This window comes from Hylobates moloch, unplaced genomic scaffold (assembly GCF_009828535.3).
Source record: "Hylobates moloch isolate HMO894 unplaced genomic scaffold, HMol_V3 SCAFFOLD_14, whole genome shotgun sequence".
NCBI lineage: Eukaryota > Metazoa > Chordata > Mammalia > Primates > Hylobatidae > Hylobates > Hylobates moloch.
This window is the reverse complement of record NW_026652289.1, coordinates 61,106,169-61,123,148: the sequence shown is the minus strand read 5'-3', so window position 1 is coordinate 61,123,148 and position 16,980 is coordinate 61,106,169. Positions and strand designations below refer to the sequence as shown.

General features: G+C 38.0%; 1 protein-coding gene across 4 annotated transcripts in view; it reads left to right on the top strand.

Annotated features, from left to right (window-relative positions):
• Window positions 1-16,980, top strand: part of MAP2K5 (mitogen-activated protein kinase kinase 5) — a 268,034-nt gene that overhangs the window by 73,504 nt on the left and 177,550 nt on the right. The window lies entirely within an intron of this gene.

Genomic DNA, 16,980 nt, shown 5'->3' with positions numbered 1-16,980 from the left:
TAGCTATTTTACAGTATTTGATGTGTTAGAAAATCATAGTCTCTTGGTTGGCATATTGCACAAGCAAATATTTGTGTACCATAGCATCTAGGGTATTTACTTAAATTGCTTTTTTGGAAAATAATTCACTGGAAAGTCCAAAAGGCATTTACTGTGTATAACTTTCTGCCACAGTTTTTTTTTCTTTGCTCTGTCATTGGTTACTTTGATGTAGGGGACCATGTTTCTGTTAAATTGCTGCCTTACTAGAGTGAAATATGTTTAGGTTCTGATTTGTACACTAGCGTTGAATTAGAGGACCAGTTTGCAAAATTTGAGGGGGAAATAGCAATAGAGATTTAGGTTGTGGGTATTAAGCATTAAATTTTTTTAAAAAAAGCATTAATTTGCTTTTTAAATATGACTTTATATCATGTTGTCTTCTTGACCCTAAAATTTTCTTACTTTTCCTTGTCAGTATGGCAAAAAGAAAGAAAAAGAGAGTACAGTGGTATTGCTGAAAGCAGTTAATGGTTTTTGTCTTGTGAATTTAAATAATAAAATGAAAAATGTTCACACAAAATTAGAACTTGCTTTAGGGCACAATCAATATAGCATTTTAACAAGCTTAATGTATTTGGAAGATATGTATTGTATAAGGTTCTCAAACATACTGATTCTATTACAACGGTTAACTGTAGCAGCAAAATGTAACAATACACTTAGCCAATAAACATAGAACTTATTAAATCATAATTAAATTTTCAGAAAAGTTATCTAAAAATTATGAATAAAATATATTTTACATGGCCTCAGCAACAAAATGTATAGCCAATGAAACTTTATAAGTGGTGGGATAAAATACATGGGACAAAATTATACAATGAATTTTTACCATAGACACATGTACTGAGTTAAGTTCGTGTACACCATTTATTTCTTTTCTCTTTTAACTTCTTTTGGACGTAATTCTTAGTGAGTATTTGCAGAGCACAACAGCTGGGGTAACTGACCGAAGGGGCAAATGAGAAGTTGCCCTGCTCCTTTGGAGTCTCAAATAAAATGTTTCAAGGCCCTACCTGCCCCTATACATGGAAGATGCAAGAGGTACTCAGAGTCACTGTGGTTGCATTTACATTTCCACAGTTGACCTCAATCACAAGCTTCATGTTATGGCCCCAGCTATGTGGGAATGTAGCTGAGCACAGTAGGTATCATCATCCTCATTTGATTTATGAAGAAACAGAAACACAGATAAATGAATGGATTTCCCTGAGGATTCAGACCAAGTCAAGGATAAGATCACCACTGAAACCCAGGCTTTCTTGATTCTTAGTCCTTTCCCAATGCCATTCCTGGTAAATAATTACATTTTGGCTCTATGAGGAGCTAGAATAAACAGAATATATGCAAAGCTAAGAATTTCTGCTAGCATTCTCTAGCAGATATACTTCAGCTGTACTTTGAATTTTTATTTTGTGCATCAGGCACATGTATCTTATAGATGACCAATATGAACAAACAGCTGTCTCCCTTCCTCCTTCCTTCCTTGGAACTTGTAATCTTTGAATAACTGATGAGCTCAATGTCAGAAATGTTTGTGCCGATCTCTGAACCTCAGTCAGTTCAACACATGACTCCCTGGAAATTTTATCTTTGGTTTTCTTTTTTTTTTTTTTTTTTTTTCACTGCCATGATTTTGTGAGTTAGTTTATGAGTGTATTTAAATCATTTCTAGAATCTAAATATTTTGGGCTTGCTGGTCTTCATAAGGAAGTTAGTTTCCCTCCTCTCACATAGATCTCTTTCTGCTTTCTCCTGCTGTTTATCATATTGTAAGAGTAAATGTGACACCATTAAATTTTAATCTTCTAAATGGATTGGAGAATAGCACCTTCCCTTGACTAACCTCAAAGGATTTTTAAAAACAGAATGTTGCCTGATTTTTGAGGGAGAATGTTCTAACACAGTTTATGTATTTTTGTAACTCAACAAAGGTATCTCATAAAGAACATTGGTGGAATTGGGTTTTAAAGTCCAAATACTTTCCTTCTGTTGTCCAGAACATAGCTCCTCAACCTAGAGGCATAGTGTCATGTGCAGGGAAGTCACTCAAATTCCTTCTTATTATTGGTTTAAAGATGACTGTCCTTGGATGGTATAAGATATGATGATAGTTTGTGCTGTTCAGTTTTTAACGTTAAAGGAAAAAGCCTCTCCTGGTTTCTTTTGACCCTAGTCATGATATGCCCATTTCGTGAAGTCTTTTATGCACAAAAGTGCACAAAATGAAGATAAAGTGCCTCTCTCCAGCCTGACAAAAGCCATTTCTTTGCAGAATGGTAGCTGCAGCGAAAGTAAATAAATGAATGGACAGCAATCACAGCCTAGTTGATGAAACTGTTCAATTAAAGCACAGGCATTTACATGGTGTAATTTCCCTAAATTGCCAATGAGCCCCTTTAGACACAACCAGTGTTCAAATTGATTTCAGCATTGATTTTGGCTGAAGCTGATAAATTTCTGCTTGTTAGTTAAAGTAATTTTGCAGAAGACTTTGTACTGCAGTATTGAAGTGTTCATTTAGCTGATGGTTAAAAGAGGAGTTATTTACAGAGGCCTCTACTGTTGTTCTGAGATGGGACAATTCCCCAATCATCTTTTACTTTTAATTTTTTAGGCTTCAGTATACCAATCAATAGGTGATTGAAATTGATTAAAACTTATCCAACCAGCTGCCTATGGCAGTTTAATTAGAAGCTGGATGATTCTTAAATTAAAGTTGTCTTATTTTCATTGCAAAGCCATCTTCCAGAAGAGTAAGGCACGAACAGTGCCGAAAACTTAAAAGACTGGCTTTGCTAAGGTATCTTGCAAATGTTAAATCACTCAATAGCTATTCCTAAGACAATTCAAAAATGTATCAGAGAGTTTGCTTTTATGGAGATTAGAAGTAATAACATGCTTACTTGCCAGCCAAGGAATGTTTGTTTCATTCGGTCAGAGAGGACCAGCTGTTTGGGATATATCTATTATTTCATAAGCAAGATGAATGCTTGAGCTTATTTTTAAACACTGTAATGCAGGATGAAACTAGCCATCATGATATCCTCTGCATCTGCCCCCTGGAAACCACCAGCTTTGAATTTATATTTTTATTCTGTTTTGAGGTCTTGATTAAAGTAAATCTCCATTGAATGAAAAACAAATATTTTTATATAAGTTCATGTTGACTTGTCAACAGTATTGTGGGCAGGATTATAGAAGAGAGATTTTTGCTCCTCCTCAGCTCCCTAGGGAAGCTTCTCCATACTCATTTTATCTAGTGTGTGGGGCAATTTCTTGAGTTTTTAATGGAAATGGGTTAATATTTTTGTCATAGGGGACATATTACATCTGATATTATGGGGAAGAAGGAAAGAAATGGCTCACTTTTCAGAGGTGCATTTACTCTTGGACCCACTAGGGTACTATTTAGTGTTCTAGAAGAGGTAATTTAGTAAATTGTACCCCAGTGGCCTGAAAAAGTTAATGCAACTCTGGAAAGTGAGCCGTTCAATCGATTTTCCCTATTGCTTTTAAAAAATCAACACTGACCATATCCAGAGAATGTTGAAGACAACTGAAATTAGAGGATCTAGAAGCAACCAGTTTATTTTCACACAAAGCTTCTTGGGACATGCACAGGATTTAGCTTCAGAGGACCCAAATATACTTACCACTCTGGTACTTAAAGATAGGAATCATGAAGCAGTCAGTAACCTCACCAAGCGTTGGTTTCCTTATCTATAAAGTGGTGATAATAATAATATTTACCTCACAAATTTTTGTGGAAATCAAATAGCTTTACTATGTAAAATGTTTTATAAACTATAAAGCAGAATATAATATTAATTATTAGAATAAGGAGGTTTTCTGAAGTAGCCGTTTATATATCTGATTTTGGAAAGTAATTTATTGTTAGTTTTCCCAGAAACTGTGAGCAAAGATTAGATGGTTATCAAGTTGTTTCAAGAGAGAGTTTCCTAGCTAGTCAATCCACAGGGTATTTCTATTTTCCCCCACTTATATTGCCTAACAATTCCAGTTCTTTCATTCCTTCTCATCATTAGGCTTTATATCTCTTGCTTCTCTGTTTGCCCATTACATTATTTCAGAATCCTTAATCAAGAGATCAGAATGACTGTAGCTTCCTTGATCTCAAAGGTATTTAGACCATATATTAAAAGACATTACTCTAGTTGGTGTAGAGAGTGTTAAAAGCTTGAACCAGGCCACATCAACTTGTGGAAGAAATACGGAGGTAGTGATGACCACATTAACTCTGAGGCAGGTATGGGAGTAAAAAGGGGTATATAGCCAGAGTAAACAGAAAGAAGAAATGGCAAATGTAGAGTTACAGTAGCTTTCTCTTGTTGAAAATCTTTCTAATCTAGCCAAGTTCTCTATATCATACATTAGGTTGATTTATGAGCCCTGTGTACAATCAGTTATCTTGAAATTAATATCTGTGACCTCATAACATATTTGACTTGAGACCTAAACAGTATGAGGGGCTCCGTTTTTTTTTTCTTTCTTTCTTTCTGAGACAGAGTTTTGCTCTTGTTGCCCAGGCTGGAGTGCAATAGTGTGATCTTGGCTCACTGTAACATCTGCCTGCCGGGTTCAAGTGATTCTCCTGCCTCAGCCTCCTGAGTACCTGGGATTACAGGCATGTGCCACCACACCCAGCTAATTATTGTATTTTTAGTAGAGACAGGGTTTCGCCATGTTGGCCAGGCTAATCTCGAACTCCTGACCTCAGGTGATCCGCCCACGTCGGCCTCCCAAAGTGCTGGAATTATAGGTGTGAGCCACTGTGCCGGGCCTGTTTCTTAACCACAAATTATTTTGCAGTCAGTAGTCAAGCATCTGTAATAGGTTTTTAGGCAGAAGGAAGGTTGGCAAAGACTGCTATTTGAACTAGTATAGTTTACATAAAAGCTTCTTTTTACAACTGCTGTTTACTTTGGATTTCCTGTTTTAACAGCTAGAGCCTGGCTAATGTGTTTATCTATTATGGAAGGCAACAACTGTCAGTGTTGATTTCCCTGAAACTATTTGAAGTATTTCTGTGGATGGCTACTTTAGTATGTGACAGAATACTAAAATTTTGAAGCTTGGCCATTAGTCCTAAATGTGTTAATTAAAAATCTACCTTCAAATAAACCTACCAAGTGAACAATTTTTAAAAAGACCAAGCAATTAGAGGATTAAATTTTAATTTAAAAATTTAAATTTATTTAATTTAAAATTTAAAAATTGTATTTTTCATTAGCTGAACCACAGCTGGTTTACATTTAGTTACTGAAACCGTATCATTGGATTAAAAGGTGACATCTAGAGGGTTTTAAAATTAATCTCGCAAGATACTAAAAGATTTTTGTTTGTGTCAGTATTTGTGTACTCACGTGCTTTATACAGCAGAGAAGCGTTCTGCTTGTTTTGTATTGGCTTCAGAGTTGTTCAGCCTTATAATCTTTTGGGAAAATGTAATACAATCAACTCTCAGATTCCTTGTTTTAAGTAGGAGACTTATAGTCTCATTTGGGTATCTCCTAATAGTTTAACCCTCTCAATTTCTACCATCTTCTTTCTTTTTTAGTTTTCCTTTATGCCAATGCTATAAAGTCTTTGAAATGGAAACTTCTAGGTTGAGGAAAGACTTGTATCTTGTTATTCTAAATTTACATAAAAGCAGAGGCTTTTTTGGTTAATAAATAAAATGTCACACAAAGAGCAAAGAAGCATCATCTGTAAGTATAGAAACTGATGATCGTACAGTATATTAGCTTTAGCCGATGCCATGTTTTAATAAGGAAGTAGGTTTAATAATTGAACCTGAGTGTGACCAACTCCTAACTTTCTGTGCCAGTGAGGAGAATTAAGAATTGCGTTTTAGACAATGATTTATTTGTCTTGTCTTGATCAAACTTTTTCATAATGAATCAGATCTCAGAGAGCTTTCTTTTCCTTTGTCTTTTTACCTCTGCCATATCTCTGATGGACGTCCTATAAATCCCAAGGGCATTCAGAGAATAGAGAATCAGGGAATACAGGATATCTCACAAGCTGTGAAATCTTTGCATGGAAAACAAAGAACTGATGTTATTATTTGAGAGAGTGAGCTATCTCTGCAATGAGCTAATAACAAATACATTTGTAACTTTTATTTATTTTAAAATAGACTTTGTTCACCGTTTTTCTTGTCTTCTACCTGTTCTCTAAGAGACACAGGGAGCAAAATAACCATCACTTTCTTTCTTGCTTACCTAGAATAAGACCATCTCTTTTTAATTACTGGTTATTTCTTGAGCCAAATCCTAACCATTGCTTTCACTATTTTAGTGACTGGATTATTTTCTTAGGTTTCCTATCCATTTGGAGAACCTTTCAACAATTGATAACACTCTATAAATAATTCACAAAGTAATTGTGTCCCTCTTTTCACTAACCTTCTTTGAAGTATGTTATGTGAGAAGTAGAATTTAAGGCAGTGGCATTTAGTTCATGTGGTTAATGAAGGAAGTGCCCTGTGTCCTTCATAGAACAGTGGCAATACTATCATTTCCATGTCCCTGTTTTGCCATTGTGAATAAAAGTCATTATACATGCAATTACGCTCCAGGTCTTTTCTCCAAGAGGCAAAAAAGGGGTATTTCCATACTCATTTTGATAACTATTTTGCTAATAAATTGACATTTATGACATAGGATATTGTCAGTTATGCTGAAATCTGAAATATTTATAGTCAGATTATAGGCCAGCCTCCCCCATTCTTTCTTTAATTATATCCTACCTCACAATCACTAGGAAACCACATATGCTCCCTATTATAAATTCTTTCTGCTCATAATTTAAAATAATTTGATTGGAATATGTTTAGAAATTAATATGCAGAATAGTACCATAGAAAATAGATGCCTACTTTAATTGTATGAGATTGTACCAGCTTTATCAGAAAATGTATGATCAGCTCTAGGTTATTTATTTTGTGAACAAGAGTCAGCTGGGACAATTCATATTTTTTGGTTCTGCTAGAATTTGAAATTCTAGGCATAAATAATTTTAGTAAACATGGTAAAATCCAGATGCAGTTGATCTTATGCATGGCATAAATTTGTGTGGGAGTCCAGATGTTGGAATGTGAACACAGGTTGTTTCTCCCTTCTGTCTTGTGTGGACTTTTTAACATGTTATTTTCACATATTTATTTTCCTTACTTTTATTTATTTTTTGATACAGGGCCTCACTCTGTCACCTAGGCTGGAGTGCAGTGGTATGATCATGGCTTACTGTAGCATCGACTTCCCAGGCTCAAGTGATCCTCTCACCTCACTTCTCAAGTAGCTGGGACCACAGGCGTGTGCCACCATGCCCAGCTAATTTTTTTTAATTTTTTGTTGAGATGAGATCTCATCTATGTTGCCCAGGCTGGTCTTGAACTCTTGGACTCAAGCAGTCCTCCCACCTCAGCCTCCCAAAGTGTTGGGATTACAGGTGTGAGCCACTGTGCCCTGCCTATTTTCCTTACCTTTAAAGATTATTCTAGAAATTTAGTTTATTCTTTGTAACGATGTATCTTTTAATAAATTCACATTAACAGTTTAGATGAAGGTGAGCACACCTCTAACCTTTTATGTATTGTACTAGACTCATCTTTAACATTTCAAGGAGTAAATAATATAATCAGTTGGATTTGTCGCTAAGTATTGCTTTTGAAATCAGTCACATGTTTTTTGAACACTTTGTGCAAAGTACTTCACTTGGCAGTGGGGGAGATACAACAACTTTCATGGCCTCAGGGACCCCATTCTTTGGAGTCTGTTGTTAGCTTACTGTTTGTACCTTCTCATCTCCTTTACTGTTTTCTTCTCATCTTTCTGACCTCTGAATTCAGAGATCCTCAGTTCCAGTCCTTACACCTCTTCCCTGTTTAATTCACTTCCTAAGTGAGCGTGTGTAGTTCTATGGCTTTACATATCATCTGTATGCTGAGGAAGTCCAAATGTATGTCTGTAGCCCTGGCCTGTGTCCTGAACTTCAGACTCATATCTGATTACCAGTTGGATGTCCTCTAGGCATTTCAAAATTATCTAAAACTGAACTCTTTATTTCTTTGGAAACCTGCTTCGTTTACAGCTTTTCCCATCTCAGTAATTAGAAACTCTATTCTATAGGATGCTAAGGACAAAAACTTTACAGTCTTTCTTCATACTTCTTTTTCTCTCAGATTATGTATACCTTTACCCACAAATCTTGTGGGTTCTTCCTCAAAAATATTTCAAGAAGCTGACCACCTTTCATCACTCTTTTCTTGCTACCCTATTCAAAACCACTATTACTGCCTGCTAGGATTTTATTGCAAAAGCCTCCCAACTAGCCTCCCAGTTTCTATCCTTGCTTTCCTGCAATGTGTTCTCTTCACTCAGCAGCCAAAGTGATCTTTCTAAAATATTAGGTCTCCCCCTCTTCTCATGACCTCTTATATCATTTGGAATAAAAGTCAGAGTCCTCACCATGGCCTAAATGGTGCTACACAGTCTGTTTTCCTTACCTCTCTGACCTCATCTCCCCCAGCTAGCCTTCTTGCTATTCTACTTCTGCATACATGTCAAGCACACATTTCCACCTTGGGCGTTTGAACTTGCTGTTTCCTCTACCTGGAATCCCCTTCCCCTAGATGTCCAAATGGTGTGCTCCCATACACTGTTTATGTGTAACCTAAAGAGAGAGGCATTTCCTGACTTCCTTCCCAACCCTAATATCAAATAGCATGTCCCTAATGTTGATCAGTCTCTATATCCTTACCTTTATTTTTTTCAATGCACTTACCCCCACCTCACATACTATATATTTATTTGATTATTGTCAGTCAGCCCCTATTAGAAGGTAAACTTCACAAAGGCAGGGACTTGGTCTCATTTGTTCTCTGCTGTATCCACACTACCTAGCTTGTTGCCTAGCAATCAGAGACATGCATTAAGTATTAAATGTAAAAAAAGGATTTAGGAGGAGAATATATCATATACTGTGGAAGAGGTCGAGCCTATAGTAATGAACAAAATGGACCTTGACCTTCCCCTTGAAACTTAAAATAAAGTAGAAGATAATATAGACCCTATATTAAGAATTTACAGCATAGTTAGGTAATTAGAGTTTACAATATAGTTAAATAAAGTGAACACCATTCCTGTAATCGCAGCATTTTGGGAGGCCAAGGCAGGAGGATCACTTGAGGCCAGGAGTTCAAGACCAACCTGGGCAACATAGTGAGAACCTTGTTCTACAAAAAATAAAAATAATTAGCCAGCCATGGCGGTACTCTCCTGTAGTCTCAACTACTCAGGAGGCTGAGGCAGGAGGATCGCTTGAGGCCAGGAGTTCAAGACCAGCCTGGGCAACATAGTGAGACCCCCGTTCTGCAAAAAATAAATATAAAATTAAGCTAGGCATGGTGGTTCACTCCTGTAGACTCAACTACTCAGGAGGCTGAAGCAGGAGGATCACTTGAGCCCAAGAGTTCAAGGCTGCATCGAGCTATGATTGTGACACTGTACTCCAGCCTGAGTGATAGAGTAAGACCCTGTTGCTTAAAAAAAAAATACTAGTAGGCCATGCGCAGCGGCTCACGCCTATAATCCCGCACTTTGGGAGGCTGAGGCGGGTAGATCACCTGAGGTCAGGAGTTCGAGACCAGCTTGACCAGCTTGACCAACATGGTCAAACGCCATCTCTACTGAAAATACAAAAATTAGCCAGGTGTGATGGTGGGCACCTGTAGACCCAGCTATTCGGGAGGCTGAGGCAGGAGAATCGCTTGAACCTGGGAGGCAGAGGTTTCAGTGAGCCGAGACTGCACCACTGCACTCTAGCCTGCGAGACAGAGCGAGACTCTGTCTCAAAACAAAAACAAAAACAAAAAACCACTACTGATAAAGTATATACCTGTGAATTTAAATAACTGTTGAAGAGAAATAGTAATTTATAACACGAACATATAAGGCAATAGAGTAGTTGATGCCAATAGATAAATGAAACCACAGGGTAGGAAATCTAGTAGGTAGGGAAGTAAGTAGAAATAGAAGAATGGAATCCAATTGAATTCAGGAAGGAATAAAATGAAAGAAGAAATGGTGACCATTTAAGTAAATCTGACTGTATAAGACAATGATAGTAATAATTCAAAATGAAGTTAAAAAAAAAGACTGGACAAAATAATATGTTAGGATGAGAAGGGCTTGATTGAAGTTAAAACATTCTAAGATTTTTATATTGTTTAAGAGAAGGATATAGATAGAAATTAACTTTATATTTTGTTAAGTCAGGTATGATTGTTAAAAATTATATGGGTAACTAAAACAGTGAATAGAATGTATAACTTCAAAACAAATAGATGGAATAAAGGGAGAATAATTCAGTATAATAGAGGAAGAGAGAAGTTGATAGGTGTAAAGAAAATGAATTAGGTGGTAGAAATAAATCCAAATATGTCAATAATTACAAAAAATATAAGTAGAGTAATATTAGCAGCTAATAGATTAGGTTGCATTTTAAAAAAATACAGCTATGTGCTATTTTAGACTGTATTGGGAGAAATTTCTAAAATACCAAGACAAAGCAAAATTGAAAGGAAAAGGGTAGGGGAAGATATCTGGCAAAAACTAATCAAAATAATGCTGCTATTGTGGTTATATTAACATAAGACAAAACAGACTTTAAGGCAAAAAGTATTACTAGAGAAATGTTATGAAAATACAAATATTTACAACTGAACCACAAATACCATGTATTAATATGAAAACTCCTGACATGCACCAAAGTAATTCTTAAAGAATAGGTTTATATACATACCTTAGTAAAGAATAACTGGGTATGATATGCTTAGAATCTAACTTAAGAAAATCAAGAAGGTGGGACAGGGAGTAAACCCAAAGAAAGTGGAAGGAAAGAAATACTAAAGAACAAAAGTTTGGAAAAAAAAAAAAAAAGAACGAAAGTTAATTAAGTGAAAATTCAAGAAACAATTCAACAAAACCAAAAGCTGGTTCTTTGGAAAAACTTACCAAATAGAGCAGTGAGAAAGAGAAATAACAAAATTAGGAATAAAAAGGGAATATAATTCTAGATATAACAGTGATTTTCAAAATAATAGAATCCAATGAATAACTTTATGACAATAAATTTGAAAACACAAAATGAGCAGTTTCTTAGAAAAACTTAATGAAATTGTCTTAAAAATAAAAACCAAAATAGACCTAGAGCAATTAAGAAAATTTATTCATTCAGATATTTAATGATTATTTGTAAAATGTGCCTGATGTAGTTTTAGGCACTGGAAATAATAGCAGAGAACAAAAAAAAATGAAAGTCTGTGTTTTCATGGAGCTTCCTTTGTTGTGGAGGGAGACATAATAAATTAATAAATTTTATCAGGTGTTGCTAACTCTGTGAAGAATAAAGAAAGTGGCTGGTTGCAGTGGCTTACGCCTGTAATCCCAGCATTTTGGGAGGCCAAGGTGGGTGGATCACCTGAGATCAGGAGTTCGAGACCAGCCTGGACAACATGGTGAAACACTGCCTCTACTAAAAATACAAAAATTAGCTGGGCATGGTGGCACACACCTGTAATCCCTGCTACCCAGAGGTTGCAGTGAGCCGAGATTGCGCCACTGCACTCCAGTCTGGGCAACAGAGTGAGGATCCATCTCAAAAAATAAATAAATAAATAAATAAAAAGAAGAAGATGAAGGGAGAATGTGCTGTTTTAGGTAGGAAAGTCAAAGAAACAATATAGGACCTGAAGGAAGCAATGGAGCAAGCCAGGTATATATTAGAGAAAGTGGCCCAGCCCTCAGGAGCAGGTGCAAAGGCCCTGAGGCAGAAGCACGGTTGATGGAACAGAGTTCAGTATTGTGCATAAGGGAGACTGGCAGAAGCAGAGATCAGTGAGGTAACCAGGGCCCAGATGATGAAATCCTTATAAAGACTTTTGATTCAGCAGTTAGAAATCTACCCATGAAATGGAGATGAGTATAATAACTTCTACTCATAAGATTATGAAGTAGCATGTGGATTTTTTTTTTGTAAAACACTATCCAAATGATATTTTTTTTTCATCCAGAAGTAGTAATTTGTCAAACATTTATGAAGTGAGGAGCACCTACCATGGGCCAGGACATGTGCTAAGCATAAGGAATATAAAGATGATTAAAACATGGCAGTGCTCACTGCCCAGTACTGGGGACAGACACATAAATACTTTTCTGTAGTGTGCCAAGGGCAATAATAGAGCATGTAACATTTGAAGAGTAGGAGAAGCATCAAAGTTTATCTTTGTAGCGTTTATAAGAAAGTGTATGGGCTGGGTGTGGTGGCTCACACCTGTAATCCCAGCACTTTGGGAGGCCGAGGCAGGTGGATCACGAGGTCAGGAGATTGAGACCATCCTGGCTAACACAGTGAAAGCTCGTCTCTACTAAAAATACAAAAACAAAATTAGCCAGGCATGGTGGTGGGTGCCTGTAGTCCCAGCTACTCGAGAGGCTGAGGCAGGAGTATGGCGTGAACCTGGGAGTTGGAGCTTGCAGTGAGCCAAGATCACGCCACTGCACTCCAGCCTGACAGAGCGAGACTCCGTCTCAAAAAAAAAAAGAAAGCGTATTAAAGGGAGGTATATAGGTATTTTTAGGGTAGCTTATGCCTTATGTTTTCCTATTAACCCAAGGAGAATGAAAACTTGGCCTTCTCATGATTGTTTAGTGAAGTTTCTGCTGAGATTAACACCTGAATGGCATACTTACCACACCTATCTGTAGTGTGAATAAACTTATAGTAGTGGGCAAGAGATAAACATGGTAAGAAATCTAGAATTTGGAACATGGTATATCCATACCAGATGGCTCTTTTAATTCTTTGTCTCCAAAGTTGGTTCAACATGAAGTAATACTACATGTTTAAGTTTTTCTGAACAATAAATGATACATTGCAAACTTTTGCCAGTTCTTTGTTGTTAAAGCTTTATTAAAGGGTCATTTGTAGAGCATATAGTCTAACTAGCACATAGAGACACTACTGCTGTTTAAGTCTGTTTTGGCAGCTTTCATTCTTAAATCACTCAGCTAGTTTGAAAACTTACTATCTTCCTTTTTTTTTTTTTTTTTTTTTTGCAGATGGAGTTTTGCTCTTGTTGCCCAGGCTAGAGTGCAATGGTGTGATCTCGGTTCATCGCAACCTCCACCTCCTGGGTTCAAATGATTCTCCTGTCTCAGCCTCCTGAGTAGCTGGGATTACAGGCACCCACCACCATGCTGGGCTAATTTTGTATTTTTAATAGAGACGGGGTTTCTCCATGTTGGTCGGGCTGGTCTCGAACTCCCAACCTCAGGTGATCCGCCCACCTGGGCCTCCCAAAGTGCTGGGATTACAGGTGTGAGCCACTGCCCCCGGCTACTTCCTACCTTCCTAACATTTAATTCATTAGCATTATCTCATTGAATCCTCACAACTCTATAAGAAAGAGACTGCTTTCCCTATTCCAGACTAGAGATAACTGAGACTTGGTGGGGCTTACTGACAGTCAGGTTCACATGTTTAAGACGTGGCAGAGCTAGGCCCGGCGCAGTGGCTCACACCTGTAATCCCAGCACTTTGGGAGGCCAAGGCGGGCGGATCACCAGGTCAGGAGATCGAGACCATCCTAGCTAACACGGTGAAACCCCATCTCTACTAAAAATACAAAAAATTAGCCGGGCGTGGTGGCGGGTGCCTGTAGTCTCAGCTACTCAGGAGGCTGAGGCAGGAGAATGGCGTGGACCCGGGAAGCGGAGCTTGCAGTGAGCCGAGATCGTGCCGCTGCACTCCAGCCTGGGCGACAGAGCAAGATTCCGTCTCAAAAAAAAAAAAGAAGTGGCACAGCTGGGATTCGAGCTGTCAGTGACTTCAGAGCCTGTCCCCTTTGCTCTTCTGCCTCCCAGGATAGATTGGCAGTCATTGCAGAATGCTTCCTTGCCTGGAGCAATTTGGATATAGTGGTCCTTGGCCTGATTGAAATAGGTCAGTACCTTTGTAAGTTTTGAATTACGTGTTTCCCTGCCCTAGAATACAGGTAAAAAAAATTAAACATCACAATCTCTTTGTGTGTGTGTGTGTGTGTGTGTGTGTGTGTGTGTGTTTGACGGAGTTTCGCTCTTGTTGCCCAGGCTGGAGTGCAGTGGTGCAATCTCGGCTCACTGCACCCTCTGCCTCCTGGGTTCAAGCGATTCTCCTGCCTCAGCCTCCCCAGTAGCTGGGATTACAGGCATCTGCCACCAGGCCTGGCTAATTTTTTGTATTTTTAGTAGAGACGGGGTTTCACTATATTGGCCAGGCTGGTCTCAAACTCCTGACCTCAGGTGATCCACCTGGCTTGGCCTCCCAAAGTGCTGGGATTACAGGCTCTAGCCACTGTGCCCAGCCAAACATCACCATCTATTTCCTTTAGGTCCTAAAATATGCATATTCTGTCGCGGCTCCAGTCTTGGCTTTGCCACTGACTGTGTGAGCTTGGATAAGTTATTTAACCTGGCTTTTGGGTGCTTCTGCTGTGAAAGAAGGGGATTAGGTTAAATAATTTTCTCTATTTTCTACTAGTTCAATAAATTATCTGATTCTATACCAAGATTAAAAGTTAAGAGCAACTTCTTTGTCTGTCATCTATAACCTATTGTTACAAATGAAATAAGAAAGTATGGATAGTAAGTATTCTCTTGCACTGGGCTCTTTGTTATTTTAAATATTTGAAAAACTTACACCAGGCTACTAACTTTTGCCATGGTAAAGTGTATGTGTGTGTGCTCAATTTTAAGGGCTGGGACTGTTCCCAGAAGGCCTGTGCTGGTCACAAACAAAATGGAACACTCAAGGACCAAGCACTAAAAATATCTCATAAAAATGCTTCCTCCATGCAGTCATTGAAACAGGTAATTACTGTGGCAACAACAAACTAATTTGAAGTGTTAGCTGTTAATTAAAACATTGCAGAGGTGTATAGTTGTCTTTTGGTGTAAGCAGAGCCTCCATTCAAACTTCATTAATCACTTTACAATTAATGTGTTGAGGAAGGTCAAGACAATTGAGATGCAGTATCTGTTGAAAGTAAACAAATTCCTTTTCTCTAAGTAAATACCATTTGCAAAGTTAAGGGACACACTCGACTCATGCCTGGCATTGCCTTTGTCATCCACTTCTCCTTGATGATTAAATGTTAAATTGGTACTGTCATTGCACTGTAAACCAAACCGCATAGCATCTTTATTGCTCGAAATCGAACCCAAACTTCCACGGATGAATTAGCGTGCATCATAATTAAATTATCAAGCCTCTCCTTTTAATTCATTTGGAAATAGGAGACCTTTCTTTTAGAAAAGAGATCAGCTTTCTTGACAAGCTAATTAAGTTGCCAAACTGTCCAGTATGGTATGTATATTAGACTATCTGCTAATCATTTTCTTATCACTGCTGCTGGTCTCAAACATCCAGGTGTTGCTTATTCAAAGTAACAACACTGATCTTTTTACAACTTTTGAATCCTGTGTATATATTTAATTATTTGTCTTTATATTTCAGTTCTTGATTAGTGATTCTAATATATAATATTTTTAAAAGTTGGAATTGGAAGAATTTGTGATGTGGAGGGGGAAAAATAATATGTCACAAAGTCTTACGTATTATATTACTTGTATTTACGTGGAATAAACTTACTAATTTCCTTTAAATCACATTTCTGGCCAAGTGTGGTGGCTCACACCTGTAGTAGTCTCAGCACTTTGGGAGACCGAGGCTGGTAGATCACCTGAGATCAGAAGTTTGAGACCAGCCTGGCCAACATGGTGAAACCCTGTCTCTACTAAAAATACAAAAAAAAATTAGCCAGGTGTGGTGGTGGGCTCCTGTAATCCCAGCTCCTTGGGAGGCTGAGGCAGGAGAATTGCTTGAACCTGGGTTTCGGAGGATGCAGTGAGCCGAGATTGTGCCACTGCACTCTGGTCTGGGCGACAGAGCAAGGCTCTGTCTTAAACAAGCAAACAAACAAAAAACATAATATAGGGGATAAGGTTCCACTTATAAAATGTGTATCACTTTGTACAAAGTATAAAAAATTATTTTGCCGGCACAGTGGCTTACACCTGTAATCCCAGTGCTTTGGGAGGTCAAGGTGGGATGATCGCTTGAGGCTTGGAGTTTGAGACCAACTTGGGCAACATAGCAAGACTTCATCTCTTAAAAACTTTAAAAAAATTAGCCAGGTATGGTGGTATACTCCTGTAGTATCAGCAGTTTGGGAGGCTGAGGTGGGAGGATCGCTTGAGCCGAGGAGTTCAAGGTCACAATGAACTAATAAGATCACAGCAGTGCACTCCAGCCTGGGAGACAGAATGAGACCCTGTCTCTGAAGAAAATAATAATTGATTTGTATTATTATTTTCTATATCTTTGAGACAGAGTCTCGCTCTGTCACCCAGGCTGTAGTGGAGTGGTGAGATCATAGCTCACTGCAGCCTGACCTCCTGGACTCAAGCGACCCTCTTGCTTCAGCCTCCCTGTAGTCCCTACAGGGGAACTATAGAGGACTACAGGCACCCACCACGATGCCAGCTAATTATTTTATTTTTTTTAAAAGACAGGGTCTCCCTACGTTGTTCAGGCTGGTCTTGATCTCCTGGGTTCAAGTGATCCTCCTGCGTTGGCTTCCCAAAGTGCTGAGATTACAGGAATGAGCCACTGTGCCCAACCTGATTAAAGTTTTATAAGTAGTATTTAGAAATAACCAATGAGGTTGTTATTTGAGAATGTCTTTAGACACTTTCAAAGGTTAAATAATTCTTTGGTAAACTAAACAGTTGTCACCCGGTTTTTGTAATCTTGCTTTTCTTTTAAATGAGATATACTTGAATTTCTGTATAATTAATCGATATAATAAAA